Source organism: Mugil cephalus, chromosome 17 (assembly GCF_022458985.1).
Source record: "Mugil cephalus isolate CIBA_MC_2020 chromosome 17, CIBA_Mcephalus_1.1, whole genome shotgun sequence".
NCBI classification, from domain to species: Eukaryota; Metazoa; Chordata; class Actinopteri; order Mugiliformes; family Mugilidae; genus Mugil; species Mugil cephalus.
In genome coordinates, this window is record NC_061786.1 from 18,699,675 (window position 1) to 18,721,413 (window position 21,739).

Genomic DNA, 21,739 nt, shown 5'->3' on the forward strand with positions numbered 1-21,739 from the left:
TTAGATATGCTGTCAATGAAACATTTATTATTATTATTATTATTATTATTATTCCCGGGTGACATTCTGATGTTGTGCACTATCAGGGTGAAGTAAAATTAGTCTGTGAATACAGGTTAGCTGGTTGCCTGGCAACACGCTTTAATGTTTACTGTAACACTATATTTATTATTTTTGAGTAGGTCACTGGGTCTGTTTTTACCGTCAACAATAGCAGTCCAGGTTCTTATTTATCTTATTTAGTTTCCTATTTATCCCAACTATAAAAAAGTCTACATGTCACCTATTATCATCAACATTTATAATCTAATATTCCTAATTTTACATCTAAAATTAGAAATAATTTTAGAGTTGGTCATGAAGATGGAGAAGCTGTCTTAATAAAATTAGTTTTCAAACTTTATTTAAAACTGTAAGAGATCTGAAAGTCTGAATGCTAACGAAATATGTATAAAAATGAACTAAAACTTGTTCCATCTATTAAGACTGAAGTTGAAAACAACTCAAAGTGTCCTGAAATAATTTATCATCTAATTATTGTATCATATTTTTAATTTTAGGTCTTTTCCTTATGGGCTACTTAGCACATGTCTGACAGACACGTCTGTACAAAGATGTTTTTAAAAATATCACGGTCTGCGAAATAAACATACAGTGATGATTTTTCATTCATTGAGTTCTTTATGTTCAAGCTTTATTTCAAACTATAGTAGAGACGTAAGAGTTTATATGCTAAAGAATATCTGTTAAATTATGTTTTACGTGAGCAGATTGAGATTAAATTAGAGAAACCAGTCCCAGTCGTGCACAGAGGGATTAAAAACTACAAACAATCTGCATGAAAGAAATCCACAAATCCGAGCCCCTCCTATCACGTAATTATCAGAAAGCTGCAGCTACTGTTATTTATATTTGAGAGACGCCCCTGTTGAGTCTGTCGTGAGTCATTCTTCTTTTAATATATATATTCCTTCATCACTTCCAGATCGAGGCTGCCCCTTGTTTCACACATGAAAGCAGAGAAAGCGTTTTTTTTTTTCTTTTTTTGTCCATTTCATGCAATAGTTAATGATACAAACACAAACGTTCAGAACTCACAGCACAGCACATTTTACTTGCTAGTCATTTTATACAAATAGTAGAAAGAGGGTTTGTATCTTGAAGGAGACAAACTGCATCACATTTGCCAGATAGATGTCGATACACGGAGACTGATCTTCAGAAAGGTAAAAGGCGTAAATAGAGTCACAGAGTCGAATGTTTCAAACATCCCATTAAAAAAGCTTCCACTAACTGTTTGGTGTAAAAAAAAAAAAAAAGAAGAAGAAGAAGAAGAAAGAAAGATAGATAGAGAGAAAGAGGCCGACGTTATCATGTACAGTTATAGAAAGATATCTAGGTAAAGTTGGGTAAGCACAAAATAAACAACAACTTAAAAAACATTCCAATAATCAGGTGGTAGGCGTAGTTGTGTTCGCGTTGTCTACGGCGCTCGACACACCCACAAACCATTAACAGAACATCTGGAAGTCCCAACAGAACCACAAAACAGCTGTATTCTCATTGTATCTATTTTTTTTTTGTTTGTTTTGTTTCGTTTTAGTTTGTACACATCACAACCTGGAGACTTGGTAGACTGACTGACTGACTGACTGACTGGTTGTCCATCACTTCTTCTCTGAATCATCATCATCATCATCATCATCATCATCCCTAAAAGCGCAGACCCCTTCAACATGCCGCACACACCCCTCAAAAAGCAATCACTTTAATGGTTACACGTTAACTCTTGTGGTTTTTTAAATTTTGCACCGTTTTTTTTCGGTGCCGCTCGACAAAAAGGGGGTCGGCATTAACGGTCGCCCCCCACCCCCACCCCCCGCTAGAAGATTTCTACGTGTTTTGAACGTCCAGGTTCAAAGTCCCACACTGAGCCGACTGCTGAAGGGCCATGCCGAGTTTTTTTTTTTTTTATCTTTTTCGTTTTTCTTTTTTACAGGATGGCACAGAAGAACTTCTTCTCCCTGAACGGGTTCTCCGACGCCGGCACCGGTGATAACAGAGGGTCTTCTTTGGCGTGAGCTTCACAGTATGACATTAGGTCGGCCGCTGCTTTAGACACCTGAAGGAAGACGCACGCATCAGCACACACAAATAAAATAAATAGAAATACATACATATAAATATGTTGAATTGCATTCAATATTAACCAAACCTTTTATTTGGGATCAGTAGGACCTAAGACGTATAAAAACTAACCATGATCTTTGAACAGGAAGTAGTAGTCCTCGTATGTGGACACTGGGATTATTTCATTATTTATATTATCATTAAGTCAAAAACAAATAGTTTATTTTAATGCCTGAACATGGCTGAGCAGAGACAGAACAATGAAGGCCAAACATCCTCAAATGAGAACTTGCTAATTAGCGACGTTGTAGCTCGTTGCTATTGGCAAAATTTGTTAAATTTGTCATATCAAACTAGAAACGTTAATAAGAATAAATAAATAAGATTCAACCATAAAATTCAATGATGTCCTGTGATCGTCTGTAGAATGAATCATGTTTTTACGCCGACTAGTGTATTGACCCTTTGCTACCACTAGATGGCAGATTAAAGAACCTGAACAAGCTGCGATAAAATCTAAAACTTAATGTCCTCATATGAGGACGCGGGGTTAAGCTATTAAAATAATGAATAGGTCCAAATAGGTAGAGTGGCTGTGCTTGAAAATTGTGGGGGAAATTTAAATAAAAAATGTATAATCAGTTAAGGATTGTGCGACCCCCCGCCTGCAGTACCTTCGTGGACCTCCAAGGGGTCACTAAGACTTACGGCTTAGTGTAAAGACTGGAAGAAACAATCTAATAACCTTCTCTAAAATGCTGAAATGTACACAGATTAAACAAACAACATACAGTATAACAACATATAAACCATTGTTTCCATTTGTGCATCATCCAGAGACTTGTGGACACTAGCCTCTACAGTTTGTTCACATCTGAAATAAGTTACTTATTCACCTAAAATGATTCCTTTAGCATAGAAATGCAGCTTATTAGCAAGTTTAAGATACAAGAATGTGAAATAATAAGTTTGCTGGAGCCAATGTTCTTATTTATAATTTATAATTATCCAAAACTCATACATGTCCAAGCCTCGTCATTAAGATATATTAAAATTATAAACGTGAAACAAAAGTCCTAGTAAGTAAAAAATTATTTCTGAAACTGTCATGAAGTAATTTACCATCTTATTACTTAATGTTAGTTTTAATTGATCTTTAATGTGTCTTTGACTCTGAGGGGTCAAGGGTCAAGGCTCCAGAGAGGCTTTAGGTTTTCATTTATGATTTAGAAAAACAAACGTGCAGATTTACATTTACATTTACATTTCAATGCATTTTAGAGCCATGCATGTGTGCTTCCCCCACATAAAACGAGGGATCTAGACGTGCTCACACCTGTGCTACGTCACAGTGACAACATCAAATCTGACTGAGACAAATAAATAAAAGGTTATTAAATGTTATTAAGTTTTAAACTTGGGTGAATGACTTTTAATTTGGTTTCATTTAAGTCAAATGGCCCATTTGGAGCGCGCACATAACGAACCTCACCCCAAACTGCCCCATACCCACCTTTATCCTGTCGATGTTGGCCTCCATCTTCAGCTGCTCCACCAGCTTCCTGGCCTGTGCGATGCTGGCCGTGTTATTGCTCGCCATGGGCGCTATCAGTCAGGTCTCGTATGCTCTGTCTGGGTGGAGGAGGGAGAGATTTAAACACTCCAGACATCTTAGCTCACGGGCGAGCGCTGCAACATACTGTAAGAGGCATGCAAAGAGGAGGGCTAGTAACAGATACCCTGTTTATTATCACACACACACACACAAACCACCGACACAGGCATATTATTTATGGTGTCAGTTGCTAGGCAGCCCCTGACAGTAATGGGGGGGGGGGAGGCAGAGAAGGTGGGAGGACAGTGAGGGGGCGGCGCTTTGTCCAGCACTATATTTAAAATAGATAAGAAACGTTACTGATTTCAGATATAAAGGCTCCTATTCTGCAGCGACGCGGCGACTATTGACACACAAGGGCACAAGGGTGAGTCTCAAGTGAAGGACGATCGATCAATAAATTGATGTATTTTGTCTTTGATTCAAGGTGACACAGTCGTTAGTCATACAAAAAAAGAGAAACTTAATATCCAAATAGTCGTTCTCCATCATACTAAATAAATGAATAAATTGATATGTACTTCCTTACCTCTAAAGGATTGTCTCCCCCCTCTATTTCTGCATGTCTCATTTCTCCACAACATTAATAAAAACCTCCTTACATCAACAGGTTTTGAGTTGAACACCTACAACATCTATAACATATATAACAACCACGCCACACGGAGAATAAATTCATAAAAACAACTGTACTATAATATAATAATATCAAACGATAAGTCTTTGCTTTACACATTTTCTGTTACAAAATGTGCAGAAAAAAGCTCTTAAATGTGTTTTCTTGACCAAACTAAGGTTATTAAAGTTATGATTACGTTCATTGTTGCTCATCCGAACACTTTACACCAACTGTATTTGTTAACTGTGGTGTGAATGTCCATCCATGTACAAACGGAGGTAAGCTGTGTGCCTTGGCGGCCATTTTTATCATTTATTTTTTGACTAACATGCTCCTTTTCCAATTATAGAGTGTAATAAAAAAATGCTATTTGCTAAAAGCTATTTGGGCCGGTGTCACGTCATGAATCCCAAAGTTGCAGTAACACTATTTGACCACTGCTCCAAAGTAGCATCACTTTTCCAGAAGACTATGTTTACACCTAATGGGTATTTCTCAACATGTGTCCTCGTTTATACTCGTGCTCTTGTGGAGTTAGTCTAGTTTTATCTAGTGCTATTTATAAATATACATTATTATCATCATGTTGCATTCAGTATTAAGCTGTATAAATAATACACAGGTCCAAATACTCATTTTTTTTGTTTCTAATGTGCAACAATAAGGTGGTCGTGCTAGAAAATTGTGGAGGAAAACTTAAAAAAAAAATATATATATATATAGATAAAAAATGTCTAATCAACTAAAAGATGTTGCGACCCCCTGCCGGCCTTGAAGACCTATGCTTTAAATGATTTAGATGCTTCAAAATATATTGTTTGGAATTGGCAGAAGCTGCACTATGGCTGATCTTGGTTGCAAAACTTTGTCTTAATTGTAAACACAATTTACAGTAATTTACTTTCTACTAACTGCAGAAATGGTGACCACACTGCTGAGTAAATAATTAATGAAAATCCACACATGAAGAACAGCTTCAATACTTTCTTATTCCTCATTCATCCATTTATTCCTCGTTCTTTAAGTCTCTATTCAGGTGAGTTTGGTGTCCTCAGATCCTCTCCTATTTTCTATAACCTTTTTTTTCTGAAGCAGCATCATGCTTGGTGTTGATCAATGCCCCCCCCCCCCCCCCGTGATCCGGCTGTAGGCGCAGTGGTTCGTCCCAGCGAGGGGTCAACACTGATCTCAGGGAGGGGCGTGAGGATTAACGCTCCACGGTGGCTGCTACTATTAAAAGCTCGGTATCTATCCATCTATCTCCTCCGTGAAGACCATCATCCATCACCCACCCAACACATCCAGCGCCCTCATCCCTTCCCTTCAGCCCCATTCATTCGTTCATTCGTTCATCCCCCCCGACCCCTCTCACCCCTCCATCCAATTTCCCTCAAGTCCTGGCCCCAATAAACTCCCTTTGCAGTTGAATTTAATGTAATCGAAAAGACCTAAACATCCAAATTTCATGTTTATGTCATAGATAATAACATTGTGCATGAACAGTTAAACGATATTACTAATATTAATAAGTTATTATATTAATAACTTCTCACGAACAATAACTCTTTATTAATTATGTATATTTACTGTCCAAGTTCATTTTATATATCTGCTCCTGACCTTTATTTTTTCTATTTATTTTATTCTTTTTTTTTTACACTTTTATTTTTAGGGGGTCACAAAATTTTTAGTTGATCACACATTTTTTTTATATTTCTTTTTAATTTCCCCCCAAATTTTCTGGCACAACCACCGTACAGTTAAACATTTGAAATAAAAAAATGAATATTTGGACCTGTGTATTGTTTGAATAGTTTAATATTGAATGCAAAATGATAATAATAAAGTATAAATAGCACTAGTTTAATATAGGTAGGGGTCCCTACTTAACCTCTCCTTCAGTTTGAGGGTCATTGGCCTGAAAGACATTGAAAAAACCCCGGGTTTAAGTGCTTTGTTTTATACCAATGAGCCAATAAAGCTGATTCTAATATTACTTATGTTTCCCAATTGTCTTTAATTTTCTATTTTTGTCCCTCTACTGTTCCACTGCTGCAAATCTCCCCACTATGGGACCAATAACTACTAAGATTTACAGTGACACAATTTCATTCCATCTCGCACTTATAACAATAAAGCGTAAACAAAGTCCGTCTAGAAACCAAACTGGAGTTTAAAGAAAGAGTGTTTCTTATCGTTTTCAGCCCGGATTTCTGCGAGGATCTCCAGTATTTACCTAACTCCCACTCTTTCAGGGCCGAACCCATTTCCTCCGGGGTCGAGCTGGAACGTCTCTGAACGATGTCGGCGCAAACTAAGTGACAATCTGAGGAGGATTTATGGGCCCGACCTGCAGCGGTCTGCACGCTATCCACAGCCTGACATAGACAAGACGTTTTACAGTCACTACGGCCGAGGGACCCTGGTTATTCTCAGCGAGAGGAAAACACCACCTTGTAGGGTCATAGTGTGTAAAAAAAATGTTTCTTAAAAAATTATAAGAAAATTACAAGAAATGTGAACATGCTCAGTCTATATTTTGTAATATATGGATTTGAAATTAACACAAGAACTACGTGATAAACCCTCAGGCTTGAATGCAAACCTCACCAAAATAAAAAATAGGACAAAAACTTGAAACAGAGGCTTGATTGACAAGTAGAAAAAATTCTTTTGTCGTGTCAAGGCCGTATTATTACTTCAACGCTCAGGGGAGGCGTCAAAACAGGCCAGTGTTTAATCAGACTATTGATAGGGATAGATGTCACCCTTAAAGGTTTCTGGGATGTCTGTAGAAAAGTAGGTCTTTTTTTTTTTTTTTTGGTGCGTAAAATACTGTGGTACAATAGCCTAGTTTGTCTAAAAATTGCCAAGGAGCGGCGACGCTTTCAATAAACCAAATTAAGAACGGCGTATTAATAGGCTGTAAGAAGTGGAGTACCGTATTTCCTCTAATAGTAGCTGGTGTTTTAATTAGTAGCCGTAGTCTCTTATGATGGCCGGGGGCGTGGCTTACGTGAACAAATAAAGGCCGGGTGCACTAGTAGTCAGACAATCATAGGTGTAGTAACACGCAGGTGCCACAGGTGGCAGTAGCTATGTTTGAAGTGACAGATAAACCCAGATTTTCAATGAAACGCTGTCATTACAACTGAGCTTAAAGAAGAAAATTTGACGGGAACTTCAAGAAGAAGGTTTTGAAACATGCACAGAAAAATACAGGAGAGGAAGCTGCAAAACGCTTTAATGTTGACCCCCAAACAATACGTTGTTTTGATACCAGGACGTTCTATGGCCATTGTAAATGCTAAAGGGAAAAAAAAGGTGTAAATGGTAGGAAAACTGAACAAATATATCAGTATGAAACAATGGGACTTAGAAATAAAGGCCTCCATCTAATAAAATGGGCGTGTATTCTGGACAACGGAGTAAATAAAGGCCTCGGCCACTATTAGAGGAAATACGGTTCTTCTACAGCTAATTCCAGTGACTTGGTTAGTCTTTGTTTTGAGCAAGATGGCGGTCTTAATTTAGCATGTTAGCATGCTAATGGGCCACGTCACTACTACCAAAGCGACCAGATCTCCAGTGCTCCTAAATGTTTAATTTGAAACGTAGTCGCACAAAGAGCAGAATAAAACGGGTGAGAGCTGTCACCGCGACTACGAAGTGGCTTTCCTGCTGATTATCGTTGGGAGTGTGCGAAAATGCCACCCTGACATTTTCATATCTACAGAGGGAGGGGTGAGGAGATGGTGACATGTAGCAGATGGCCATGCTGGAATGGGCTCGTATCTTAAAAAAAAAAAAAAACACCCGACGCCGAATAAAATGCTTTAAAACGAATGATGAATGAAGTTCATTATTGGCTGCAGTTTAGGTTTGGGGTGTCCTGTATCTGTATCACAAAACCTCTTTCACTTCCTTCTTTCCTTCCTTCCTTCCTTCCTTCCTTTCTATCTGTCTGTCAGCAGCTGAAAATACCATCCTGAGATGTTGCATGTGGTGTCAACATGCTGATACGACTGTGACATCCCAACAGGCGCCGATTAAATAATGCATTCGAAACAGACACGGACCTCGACCCCGGATTCACGGGAGCCGCCACTATTAGTTCGCAAACTGACCAGCTTGTGCGGTAATGGTGAGCTCCTTCCTCCTTCCTCTTACCTCGTCTGCTCACTCCTCCGCGCTCTGCCCCCGGTGTCGCCCTTTGCGGTTCAGTCAGCAGCTTGTGTCCGCCGCGCTCTCTGGAAGACAGAAGGAAGGGGATGAAGCCGGGAGTCGAGGAGCAGCGAGAATCAGAGCTCTGCACGCGCCTTTTCGTTCCTGCATTCCAGATAAATTACGCAGAGGCGTTCGCGTGTCGCCTCTGATCACCGGGTGTCAGAATGTCACGGGTCCGCTCAAGAGGAAAAAAACGGGGATGGAGAAACAACACCCCACAGAGGGAGAAATTCATTGTTTGGAGGGGACGGGTTTGACATGCACGAGGGTGGAGTGAAGGAGCAGGACGTACGCGGCTCAAGTGGCCCACTTTGCTTTGAGCGCGCTCACTATTTCATATGTGCGCTTGAAAATGCAAAGGTCAAATTTCCAAATGTGTAAAGCGTGAGGACGACAAAGAATCTTCTTCTTCTTCTTCTTCTATGTGTGCGTCTGTTTCTTGGCTTGTAAAGGGAACCTCATGTCTGCAGAAACTGGTTAGCCTAGCTTAGCCTAACCTAGCATTAAGACATTATTTGCCATTAAACCACCATGCATCCTAGTTTACTCTTTGTTTTTTGTATGCATTAAACAAACAACGATATGAAGTGTTGATCTGTGACTATTTTCATCCCCCCTCTGTTTTTCTCTGACCCCTCCGTGCTCTCTCTTTCTTTCTTATTCTGGTCCCTCGGATTCACTCTTAATGCATCTGTGACTCTGCACCTCGGTTCTCTCTCTCGGCCTCTCTCCTGATAAATGGGACAATTACCCCGCATGAGCAGATCTGCAGTGGAAGGGAATTCCGCCCGTCGTAAATCACGGCCGTACACAACATCGGAGCCACGTTAGCCATTAACAGAACCTCGCCGACAGCGGCCAAAACCCCAGAGCCAAAAGCATCTTCGCAACTCTGAAAACTGCTTACGAGCGGGAGAAAAGAGAGAATGAGATCTTGGTTTGCGATTTCTACATTCACCTACACTGTTACGCTGCGTTATGCAAGCTGTTGGCTGTAATTACTGTATCATTCCTTCATGGACAGTGGTTTCTTTTAGGGTTTTGGCCACTTGAAAACACTTGAAAACAGCCCACTGCCGTACATTCTTCAACTGCACGAAAGGAAATAACTCCTGATACCAGCAGGTGGCAGTATCTGTAATAGTCATTCACAACTGGAAACAGGAAGAGCTACTATTAACTGAGAGGCTAGGAAGCTAAGGAGAGCTTTGATCTGACTACAGAACTAGCCTCTAGTTTGAGCTTTATTCATTTTAAATATATTCAAAAGAAAAGGATAAACAACAGAAAGTTATTTAAATACTTCCATATTTTACAAAAGGAAAACAGTTTCTACATCATACAAAACAATAACAACCCACAAGACAAGGCTAAATCTTTAATTCAGTGCGATACTTTTTTTTTTTTTTCCATATATCTACTGAGTATTTTTATAAGTTTTTTTGTAATTGTTTTAGAAGTATCTCCATCTCCACCAAAGGATCCAATGTGGCAAGTTTAAAAAAAAATTACATAGACAACATTAACTGCAGTTTTTTAATAAAAGTATCTGTCATTCATAGTTTTTAGAGTTCAGAGTTGTGGACATGACGACAACGTGAGAACATTGGACAGCAGAAATTTAGTTTAAAAAATGTTTTGTTAAAGTTCAAGTTCATTTGGATTTGTCCTCTATGGTTATTAGGCTATTGGTCCGGCCTTGAGATCATACTAGGTTGTTTGGACTAAAATGAGTTTGACGTTCCTGTTCTAGAGGATCATAATGTTGGGAAAATATTTGTGGATTTACATGTGAAATGAAGTTTACTTTCATTGCTACAGGTGATGCCGTCTGACAACTTTTTTCCAGTAACGAGTAATCTAACGTGTTACTATTTCTAAACTAACTAATAATCAGATTAAAGTTACTTATCCAAGTTAATGCGTGTTACTATTTTTCCCATTTTTATTTTTTTTGCTTTCTTCTTGCATCTCAGTGAGTGACGTCACGTATGCAACAAGTCACGTTTTCAGCATGAGGGCAATTCACGTGTAATAACCACACAGCAACAAGAGTAGAGTAGTAGTTGCAGACTCAGCTTGGAGGCCAGAGGGTCAAAATAGACTTAAAAGTCTTTAAGTCAAGACTTTTGAGCAAAACCAGTAATTTGGGGAGAGTTGAAGAACTTGATCAGGCAGAATGTTGCAGAGGAATTTATTTTGTTTTATAAAAACATGTATTATATTTCATTTATTGGCAGCTGCTGGATATAACTAATAAAGTAAGTTACTCTAACTCGAACTTATTTTTAAAGGAGTAATCAGTAAAGTAACTAAGTCACTTTTTAAAGGACTAATCAGTAATCAGATTACTTTTTCAAGGTAACATTGTCCACCACAGATTCAGCTGAAAAGTCCAAATTATCTGGGGTCCAACTAGTGGTAACAGCGCACCACCATTACCAGGGGCCACATACGCTCATCCAGTACAAAGACAAAGACACTTTATTTATCTAACCTCACACTGAGACACTTCAGCTAAAATGTCTGTATATCTCATGTCTCTATATAAAAATTTGTATATCTCATGTAAACTGTACATTTTTTTGTAATTTATCACTTCTACCTCATTCTCATTATTATTTTATTTTCATTCTTGTTCTTATGTCTATGTCTGGCTCATATATGTTCTTTCATATCTTGTGACGATTAAGCCGTTTTATCTCGTCTCCTGGAACATCTGATCTTTTTGTTTGACTAACTCTTGTGTCTTCAGTTAAAACAACAGAGGCAGCTCACACCACCGTCCTCTGGTTATTTACACGTTAACAGAAGGGACCTGAAGGCGCTCACATGGAAAGCTCAGTTTGACCCATCCCAGCGCGAGGATGGCCTGACAGGACAAACAGTGACAAACAGTCAGAGTCACGTGACCTGAAACTTGTGACCGAGCCATGACAGGTTTTATTTGTACAGAGCACGTTCTCCCTCAGAGACACATCCGGCTCGTCACATTTACATTTAGGAGCTTCCAAAGAAGGAGAACCACCCACTCATGTCTTGTTGTTTGCTGCCGGTTTGGAATTTGAGTGATGGTATTAAAGTAAAAGAGGCTTTGATATTTCTGGAGAGGTTGTGCAGTTTATACATTAATTAATAGAAGAAGAACATTTTAGTCCAATTGTGTAAATTAATGCTTTGATGATTTAGACATTTGGATGTTTTTCAATTAATTTGTTTACAAAAGCATATAAAATCTGTATGAAATCGGGAATTTGAACATAAATTTACATTTAAAGCTGCATTAATAGATTGTTTGGCCACTTGGGGGCAGCAGAAACGAGCAGTAAATAGGAATTTCCTTGGCACACATAAATATCAGCATAAAATAAATGTTTAGGATTAATTCTATGTCATGTTTCCCGTTGCGTTTTCTCCTCAGCTGTAAATTCTCTAGCATATTCAGAAGCTAAAAACGTTCCAGATACTAAAGATGAAGAGACGCAAGAAGTGGCGTGGTTCATTATGAAACTAAAAATGCTGATTACAGCCACTAATTAAAGTCTTTCGTAGGCTCTTTGGAAGTTTTCACATTTTCATAACTTTTTAGCGTTAGCACACTCGTGTACTAAAGTCATGGCTCTTACGTCTTTCTATCCATCTTTTCAGTCACAGATCAGTTCTCATTATTTAAAAATAAAAACTTGCTGAACTTGATTTCCTCGCGAACCGTTTGTGTCATCACATTTCAGTCGTCGATTAGCAGCGAGATCACACCGCACGCAAGAGTATTTTTAATGTTGATGCTTTGGCAACTTCTGTCCTCTACTTTTATGCCAGTAAAGCATCTTGAGCTTGAACTCTACTGAGGGGAAAGACAAGGAGACAAAGGAGCGTTACGGGACGCGAGCGGCGATCCATTTCTCTCCCGTGTTCCAGCCTTCTGCTTCCCGTCCCTCCCTCTGTGGCCGACAGGTGTTCGGTGATGGGACTGAAACACCCCCAGCTGGCTCCGTCCTGCTGCTAACACCATCGAATCAATCTGACCCCCCGTGCCATCCTTCCCCTGCCCTTTGGCGCATTTTTGAACCCCCTTCCTCCGGGTTTTCGGGGGGTCTGTTATCGTGACGAGGTGCCTCCATAGATGTGATTATAGCTGCTGTTCGACTCTGGGTGTTCGCTGACTTTGGGTGATTAAGCACCGCAGGAAACATCCTGCTGAGGAAAATATAATTCCCGGCCTGTCCAGAGAAGACGATCACTCCCCCACATACGCCGACTCTCAGTGCTCCCGCCCCCTTTTCTCCCGCTATCTCTTTCTGTAGCGCACACCTTATTATCCTGTCTCTTTTTTCTTTACGCCAGCCAAAGAGAGAAATTAAGGCGGCCAGGCAGGGACTGTTCTGTCCTCGGTGATGCCCAGGGTGTGAAATCAGAGCGTGGTAATTAAAAATGTGTCCCTGGCTCAGCCATCTGGGCCCCGGAGAACTGGTGATTAACCTGCGAGGGTCTGCGAAGAGTAACGCCTGATCAGAGCTGAGTTTTTTTTTTAACCTTCTGAATACGAGAACACGTGCAGACCTATTGATGTTAGACCTGGACAGGACTTGGACATTTTGTGAAAACACATGGCCTTTCCCTCCAGAACTCTAGATAATTACGATAACTAAATAACATTTAATGCTTCTGACATTGAGAATCCTCCAAAAATGGGTCTTAAATTAGTCAATTGTAACTGTGTACAAAAGAACAAGCAGAAAGATTGCCACCAAAATGGCCAAAAGTCATCAGTCATCGTTCCTGTGCAGCCAGTTTACTACACGTTTAAAAGTAATTTCCTGATTCCTTCATTTAACATAACATTCAAATGTTAAAATGTTTGGCTGAGAGGTTACGCACGTGACGTCACAACTAGTGAAGTCTCCATGGTTACAGCCAGTGACAGTTGATCATGGAGATTAGCAGCATTAGCTTGAATCATAGGCTTTAATAGCGTCTAAGTTGTAAAATTAATTTAATATATATATATATAAATGGCTGTTATACGATTGACTTTATCTGAAAAGCAGTCAAAGATATATTTTTACAAATATCTGCCAAAGAAAAGAGAAGCAAATGGATCGCTGCATTAGAAGAAACAACTGGAATCCAGGCAACAGGTTTAGTGTCAGGTAATTTAAATTTATGCTGTATTTTATTTTATCATTTATTTATTTATTTATTTATTTAAGTAATTTCTTAAGTTACGCTCTGGGGGGCTGTCAAATAAGTTTGTGGATGTTGTTGTTTTGGCGAAGTTACGGCCGACAGTAACTATTTCAGTTCTAAAAAATAAATAACAATAAAACAAAATTGCTATAAAAAATAAACGGAATATTTGCGATCACTCCTCGTCATCCTTTTAACGTCCGGTCAGACGCTACAGTATTATATGACTAACGGTTACGTCTCAGTAAAGCTATTAGCATTAGCATCTTTTAATTAGCTACATTTATCAGAACTGAAATGACCTAAAACTAACTTAAACTTACTGAAACTGAAGCTAATCCACTTTTCCAAATCCATACTAGTTCGTATGGATCCTTGTCGAGTCCGGTTGTTCTTAATTTGATCTGATAATCCACATTTTGCCCGGTCTCGCTGTAGGTATTTACTGATACGTTTCACCTTGTTTTTGCCACTCAGGGGGGCGTGGCCCCAGGCAGCAGTGACGTCAATGCACGTCCTCTATATTTAAATAGTGTAGTAGAATATAATGTCTTTATTGTCATTGCAACAAAATTATAAGATGCATTCCTATATATTATATTACAAGTATAATAAAAACACACAAGAATAAAAGCATAAAAGAGTGAACTGTAAGAATAAATAAATAATACGCCACACAACATTCAAACAGGAGCCAGTGTTAAAATGCTAGTTAAACGCTCTTGTCCTTTTTACTAAATGCATCCTTAAAAATTGCAGCACACTCAATGCGCTGAATCAGCTGAAAAGAGAGCAAACTGGGTGCGAAAAGAGACCGGGGTCACAGGCACTCAGCACTGGCCTGGCACACAGCCGAGCATTAGCTTAGCCTTAAAGGAAAGATCGTGATTCTTCTTTGTTTCCATAAAAGCTGACGCAGTTATTCTCTGTGCTGACTTTCTTTTTGTGTTTTACTACAAAAACTCCACTGCACATTTTCGAAAAGTGCAAGGCTGCTTTTTTTTTTTCTTTATTATTAGTTCATCAAAGACATAACAGCAGCGGCGCATGAGGAAGGAAAAAAAAAAAAAACACTCACGCCTGCAGAAAGTTCAGCCCTCAGAGTACGACTGAGTGACTGCACCGTGCTCAGTGTCGTAGGACAAAGAGCTGCATGTCACCGTGAAACAAGCACTCGGCCCGAAGAAAGATTTACGGAGCCGTAAACCGATAGAAGAGAACACGAAAGCTAGGAATAAAGTTTAAGGAAGACAAAAGAGACAGTGTGATGGTAATACCGTCTTCCAGAGTGGCTTTCACAGCAACCGCAGCAAGGAGAGGTAACATAAAACTGACCTCCGGAGTTATTAATGAACACGATCAAGACGATATTGACTATTGAATGTAATACAGCACGCAGCACTGTCCTTGAACAGGAGAAGGGACACACGTCCCTGTGAACACAAAGTGATGGGACACAGAGAGCTGAGCCGTCAGGTGATGGTTGCCTGTGCAGAGTGGGACAGCTGAGTGTCCTTCTCCTGGACTCGGAAAGGGACATGGAATCTGCCTCCAGGGTCACCACATTATACACAAATAGTCTGGAAAAGATGTTTGAGCTTTAAAACAACACCAAAACCAAACTAGACAGACAATAGACAAAGAATTATTTGTATCTTATTCCAATGTGTTCGTCAAATTTGTATTTTTAAGAAAGTATTCATTACTTTAATAGGTATTTAATAATATATAGCTACTTTTCTGGCAGCTACTCCACCAGTAACTAGGGATGATACTGTATTTGTGTTATATTGTTATGCAAAATGCTCAAAATACTCTTCCCACTGGCCCTTAGTCATGTCCTTGCTAGGTTGTCGCTAGGTTAGCCAAATGATAGTCATGCATGCGTTCAAAATTTGTAGATTTATAGCATTAAAACTCATGATTGTGCTTCTTCAAAAACATTAAAAAAACATTGTGCATGCAGCAAATGGAAAAAACAAGAATAAAAAGTGAAAGCTGGTAAAAAAAAAACAGTTAGCATGCTTGCTAACATTAACTGCCTCCCCTCCACATTACCTCTAGTCTCCATTAGCAATTATTTCTGAAGCTAGCGGCCTCAAATATCTTCAATATGTAGACAACAGGGGCTTTAATATGCTGTGAAGTTATAGCTCGTTATATATCAGACTTTAATGATCCACAGGGGGAATTGTTTGGTTAGCTTAACTGTGACAAGTGACAAATGCTAAATGCTACATCATGACTGATTGTGACCGGGCAGAACTGTTTGTGTTTTCATAGATAAGTATCAAAACATTATTTTAACATGTTGCTAGGTGAACTGACATTTCTAAATATTCATTTTCAGTTTGGGAAAAGGCATAAAAACCTCTCAAGGACTGGGTTCTGGATATCATGAGGGAAACTGCGTGATTATCGTAGCTTAATTGTTACCAATGCTAAATGCTACAGTACAGTCACAGGGGAGAACTGGTTGTGTTGTTAATTCCTTCTGTTCTCACCCACAGTTCCTGTCTTTATTTTGGTTTTGACTAACAGGAAGTGTGTTAGCACATGTAACCATTAATAGGAGCCCTGTGGTCGGTGGCCCACCGTCCAATTTGGTACATTTTTTTTTGAGATATTTGCGTCCTATCTTTGGACTAAACCAAAGCTGTATTGTCTGAAACCTGTGCAGTGAATATCATAAAGCATCTCACTGTTGTAAACCTCAAACATCTATTAGTGACGACTAAAAACTTGGATCAGTATTTTGAGAAAATTTAACATATTTGACACAGAATGAGAAACAAGTTATGTGTAGGGACGGATTTATCAGTGGCACGTTATTATGTGTCTAGAAACAGTCGTGTCAAAGCGCGACTATCGGGCTAGTAAAAAGATATATAGAGATATTTTTTTTGCATTGAATGCCAATGCATGTTATCATGAAGTTATATGGCAAGAAACTCTCATGTAAAAGCCTCTAGTAAAGCGAGAGCATTCACACTCTTTCAATTTCTGCCTCTCGGTCAAATCACCACCACCCGCGATCATTCGATTAGCCCGGACATCTGTGCCACCCCCCAGCATGTCCTGCCCATCCTACCATCCTAGAGTTTGGAGCGAATGTGTGCGTACGCATAAATGCACGTGTGTGTGTGTGTGTGTGTTGGGGGTTAATCTAGGTCCCAGAAGGGGGGAGAAGAAGGGAGAAGGCAGTGGCCCAGGAAATTATGCATCCCCTGGGAGTCAAGGAGGCAGCGGGGAGGAGGCTTATTGCCCCGGGGAGCGCAAATGTGGTCTATTATGTTTATTAAATCAAACGATCAAGGCCTGGTGTGTTTCTTCTTTGTTAAAGCAGCCGCCAAGTGGTTTTCTTTTCCTCGGACATTTAAAGCTTTTAAAACCCTTTGATGTGCGTGTTATGCGAGCAGCAGTGTAGTTAGCGGGCTATAAACAATGCCCGACGCCGGCTGCCTGTCGCAGGACCGTACACGAGTCTCTGAGTGACCACGGAGGAAAATTTTAACATGGTTTTGGCCGAGAGTTGGAGATTTGTTTAAAATTCTTCTGTCCAGTTTAGAGGAAAACCAGACACTGTGTGCTGCTTCTTTTCCGCTGTGTAATATCATATCTGGAGGTCTGCGATCGCCATATTTAATTAGCTCGTTTTCGCCAGCGTCAATTAACCTCTCGTCTTTGTGCTCGGAGTGTAAAGGAATCAGCAGGATTTTTGCTTTCGCCTCGAGTGAGCCGGCATAAACATACTTTTCCTCTGGAATCAATCAGTGCGCAGCGAATAACACGGCCAGATTCCTGGGCTGTTAACAATATTACAAACATCCGGACTTGTTTAGATTCTGCAGAGAGTCTGCTGCTTGGACCATTTCAGATGCCAACTTGCTTTAACTTGCTTTGCTGAAAAGGGATCAGTGTGTATCTGGATGTCATAGATCTCACCCAAACCACCACAGAGACATAAAGGCTGCTTGTAAGTCGGCAATTACAGTTGTTGCAGTTGGCGTGCAGTTCGCAGGTTGCCCCGAAAGGACTCGGATCATTGGAGCATTTCTGGTAAACTCAAGTCTTGCACAAGTCTTAGTTTGGATAAGCTTCAGGCCTGAAGACTTAATTGGACATTTGGGGCATTTGGTCGAGAAACAATTCAAGACTTAACTCACATTTTCAGACTTATAACATTTAGAGTCAAAAGAAATGCACCTGAGATACAACTCAAACTTGGCTCGAATCCCCTCAGACTTCACTTACAAAAGACTTTTTTCCCTAAATGACATGAGTCGCAGCTTTGGACTTTGTTGAACTTGGGACTCGAGTTAATTTGGACTTTAATGAGACTTTGCAATATTTGACTTCATTCAGTTTGACCTTTTCTAGGAGACTTAAAAACGGCTCGACTTGAGGATGTGAATCTTTATTAGAAAAAGACTTAAAAACTTACGCAGCTTAAAAACAACTTCTGAGACAATTTTCCCAAACTTTACTCTCTAAAGACTTGACTTACCAGAGATTATTCACAGCATGTCTTCAGATGTGTTTTAAGACCTGGTTGAACTCGCTCTGAGAAACTCTGGTAGACATAAAAATCTTTAGATTGGACTTTAGACGGTAGGTTTGGGCTCGCATTTGTTCCAAAGGAATTAACCTTCAGTTTGAGGCTTTAACGTCTTTTCTGGGACAAACTTCTCAGCAGACTTTCAACTAAAAACACTGATGTTTTCCTCTGAATGACTTATTTGGAAAAGAAACATAATTCGAGTGAGTCACACTTTAGTCATAAGAAAGAGCAGCTTTGAGACTTGACTCTCTACAGATTTGACTTAGCAAAGACTTTTAGTTTTTACCACAGCGATGTGCAAATGTGCTCTAAGAGATTCAAAAACAACTCGGGTAAACATCCGACTCACCGGAAAAGATTCGTACCTGTGTTTGGTTCAGAAAAGGTTTGAAAGTTGAGACGTGAATCTGAGATATAAATCACAAAAGGTTTGACTTGTTAAAGTCTCAGCTTAAGCAAAAACATTCACGTCTTGCTGAGAATGTGACACTTGTTTTCATGAGACTTGAGACGTGGACTTAAGTCACATCTAGTCACAAAAATACTAACTTAGGAGACAAATTCACTTGTACTAGAAAAGTTAAATGTTGCATCTTGACTTGTTTACAATTTTCTAGACGAGTGACTTCACAACTTTTTTCCACGGATTGAGACTTGAGGCTTTCACCAACAGCCTCGTCTCTGGGTACTTTAATCAGGCCAACCACAGCACGCTAGATTTAGCTTAACAACCTAAATCAACACTGTTAGCAGCAAGTAGGTGCAGTGAGTACAAAGGTCAGAACCCTTCGCTACAACCACATCCTTCCTACCGCACGGTGCCTTCACTCTGAAGTCTTTTACATCTCAGAGAGACAAGTTAGTCCGGTTCACATTTCAAATAGAGAAAACGAGGCCGAGCGTTCGGGTCAAAGCGAGCGGAGGGAGGTCAGCTTCACTAAGCCGCGGATGGCCGCTCGTTCTTCTCTTCTTCCATCTCTTTTTTACTATACTCTCTTTGCTTTCTTTCTCTGACACTCAGCACTTTCAGTTCCAACAAAGTCTCAAGGTTTCGTTGTTTTTTTTTAATCGCGTGAGCCGCTCTCCCAGCCTCAACATCGGCCCCGTGGCCTCGCAGCCTCGTCTCGTCTTCCAGATACAGTACGAGAGCCGCCTGGACACGAGCTCTTGCGTAATTCTGACTCGCTTGCGCGTTTGTAACGGGCCTGGATATGTGACACAACCGCACGCACGTGACCGGGTGATTTAAATGCGAAGCTGTGCGCGCGGTGACGACGCCTTCGTGTTAAAAATCTGTGTCGATTTTCTTGGATTTTCCTGTGAATGCGTGCAGCCTATCAGCAACATAAAAACACCAAACCCCCCCTCCTCCTCCTCATCATCTTCCTCCTCATCCTCCTCCACCTACTCCTCTTCCTCCTCCTCCTCCTCCTCCTCCTCCACCTCCTCCCCGGCCATCTGCCCGATACAACCACTACATGGAGCTTATGCGTGTGGTCGACTGCTTTCTCCTCGCGAGGGCGAGAGGGTCAAGAATGGTCGGAAAACCTCAGGGGAAGCTCTCTCTCTCTCTCTCTCTGGCTTCTTCTGCCTCCGTCTTCCACATCCCCTACAACCAGCCACATCCCCTCTTCTCTCTCTCTCTCTCTCCACCCACCCTCCCTCGCCTCCCTTGCTTGTGTAAATACCCCCTGAAACAGATGCCCTTAAATTCTCTTGCTTCACATTTCAAGATTCCCCTCAAGCCTTTGTGGAGAAGATGGAAAAGGGGTGGAATCGAGTCCGTTCTCCCGTTCTACTCACTCATACACGTTTGTGAAAGGAGGCAATGGATGAGGTGGTGGTGGCGGTGGAGGTGGTGGTGGTGGAGAAGGGGGGGCGTTGGTATTAAGCAGCAGCAGCAGCAGCAGCAGCTCACCTCGGAGCGAGGAGCTTTTTAGTTATTTTAGAGGGAGGAGGGGATTCCATGATGTAAACCAGGCAGCAGCATCAATCTCAGCCCCTTCGGGCGCTGACAGAGAGCGTACGTATGGAAGGAAAAAACAAAAACCTCTGGAACACACCCTGATTTGGATGCGATTAAATAAACTACATGATAAAAAAAAAAAAAAAAAAAAGTAAAACAATAAACCTTACCTTCGTTGCGTGTTTTCCTTTCCAAACACATCCAGTCCCGCGGTAGTAGTATCCACTCCTTCTCCTCGTCCCCCAGATCTGTTAAACACACAGTGGGTCAGTTCGGTGTGCGAGGAGGCAGCCGATTACATCCACACTCACAACACACACACACACACACTCCTCTCTCTGTGTATGCCTTTCTCTGTCTCTCTATCTACTCCAGCTGAGATCCTCCCTGCCTCCCCTCCTCACTGCTGCTCTGAGTCTCCACCCTTCAGCCAAACGCTCAGGCTGCAAGAAGAAACTACCCTCCCCTCTCCTCCCTCTCCTCCCTCCCTCTTTGTGTCTTCTTCTCTGCTATTAAGCCACGCTCCCTCTGCCTCCCAGAGGTCCACAGGAAAAGTCTTAACTGTCTCTCCAAAAACTGCTACGGTAAACAAATGCATACCAGGACAGCTTGATGGTCTGGGGCTACAAGCTGAATTTCTTTCTTGCCTTGCATAGATTTCAACATTTGAATTTCTTCCTCTGCGGGTATAACTTCAAAAAAAAAAAAAAACCTCAACAACAACAACATCCTGTATTGCACCCACGACATGAGCGCTGCCAGAACGGAAGCTTTTAATCTTTGGTGTACTTGCATATTACAGTGAGGCAATCAGAGATTTAAAAAAAAAAAAATAAAAAAACGAAAAGAAAAAGCTCCAGCAACCACACACCAGAGCTTTAAACCAAACAGCGAGCCGTACATCTGGGTATTTGTGTGTAGGGAATATTCTGCGTGCTGCATGTACAGGATACGCTCAATTAGGGAGAGATCTGCAAGATTAAGCGCGCGATGTATGCCTACGTGAGAACGGGTGTTGCCTTCGAGAGGGAGGTTGTTTTCGGTCCCATATGTGTCTGCGCGTGTGTGTGTAGGCAGGATGTTTGAAACCGAACAGATTTAGGGAAAAATCTGGTGACGGTTGCAGTTGCCAAAGAAAAAACAGATTATTTTGTAAAGTGGAAAATGTTAAAGATGTTTCAGTATCCGGCTCGTAATTTAGTTTATAAATCAAAAAACGTATCAAGATCAATATCCTCTACACAGCAGTTTTAAATTTGTATGTTTTTCGGTGTATTTTGCCACATTAGCAGCAGCAGGATAGAAAAATGTCTCAAAAACTATGATCAGTACGGTTATTATTACACTTTATTTTCATGGTGCACAAGCCTTTTTTCACTGTAGAATGATTTTGAGTGAAATATTTTATAAAATGCTGCACGAAGAACCTGAGAA

General features: G+C 40.5%; 1 long non-coding RNA gene across 1 annotated transcript; it reads right to left on the reverse strand.

Annotated features, from left to right (window-relative positions):
• Positions 1–3,751: 3,751 nt before the first annotated feature.
• On the reverse strand, positions 3,752–20,733 carry LOC125023667. The gene is made up of 3 exons (XR_007114661.1): positions 20,476–20,733; positions 8,535–8,614; positions 3,752–3,829 (listed from the first exon to the last, which is right to left on the reverse strand). It is a non-coding gene; the product is annotated as an uncharacterized LOC125023667 (long non-coding RNA).
• Between the last annotated feature and the right edge of the window lie 1,006 nt (positions 20,734–21,739).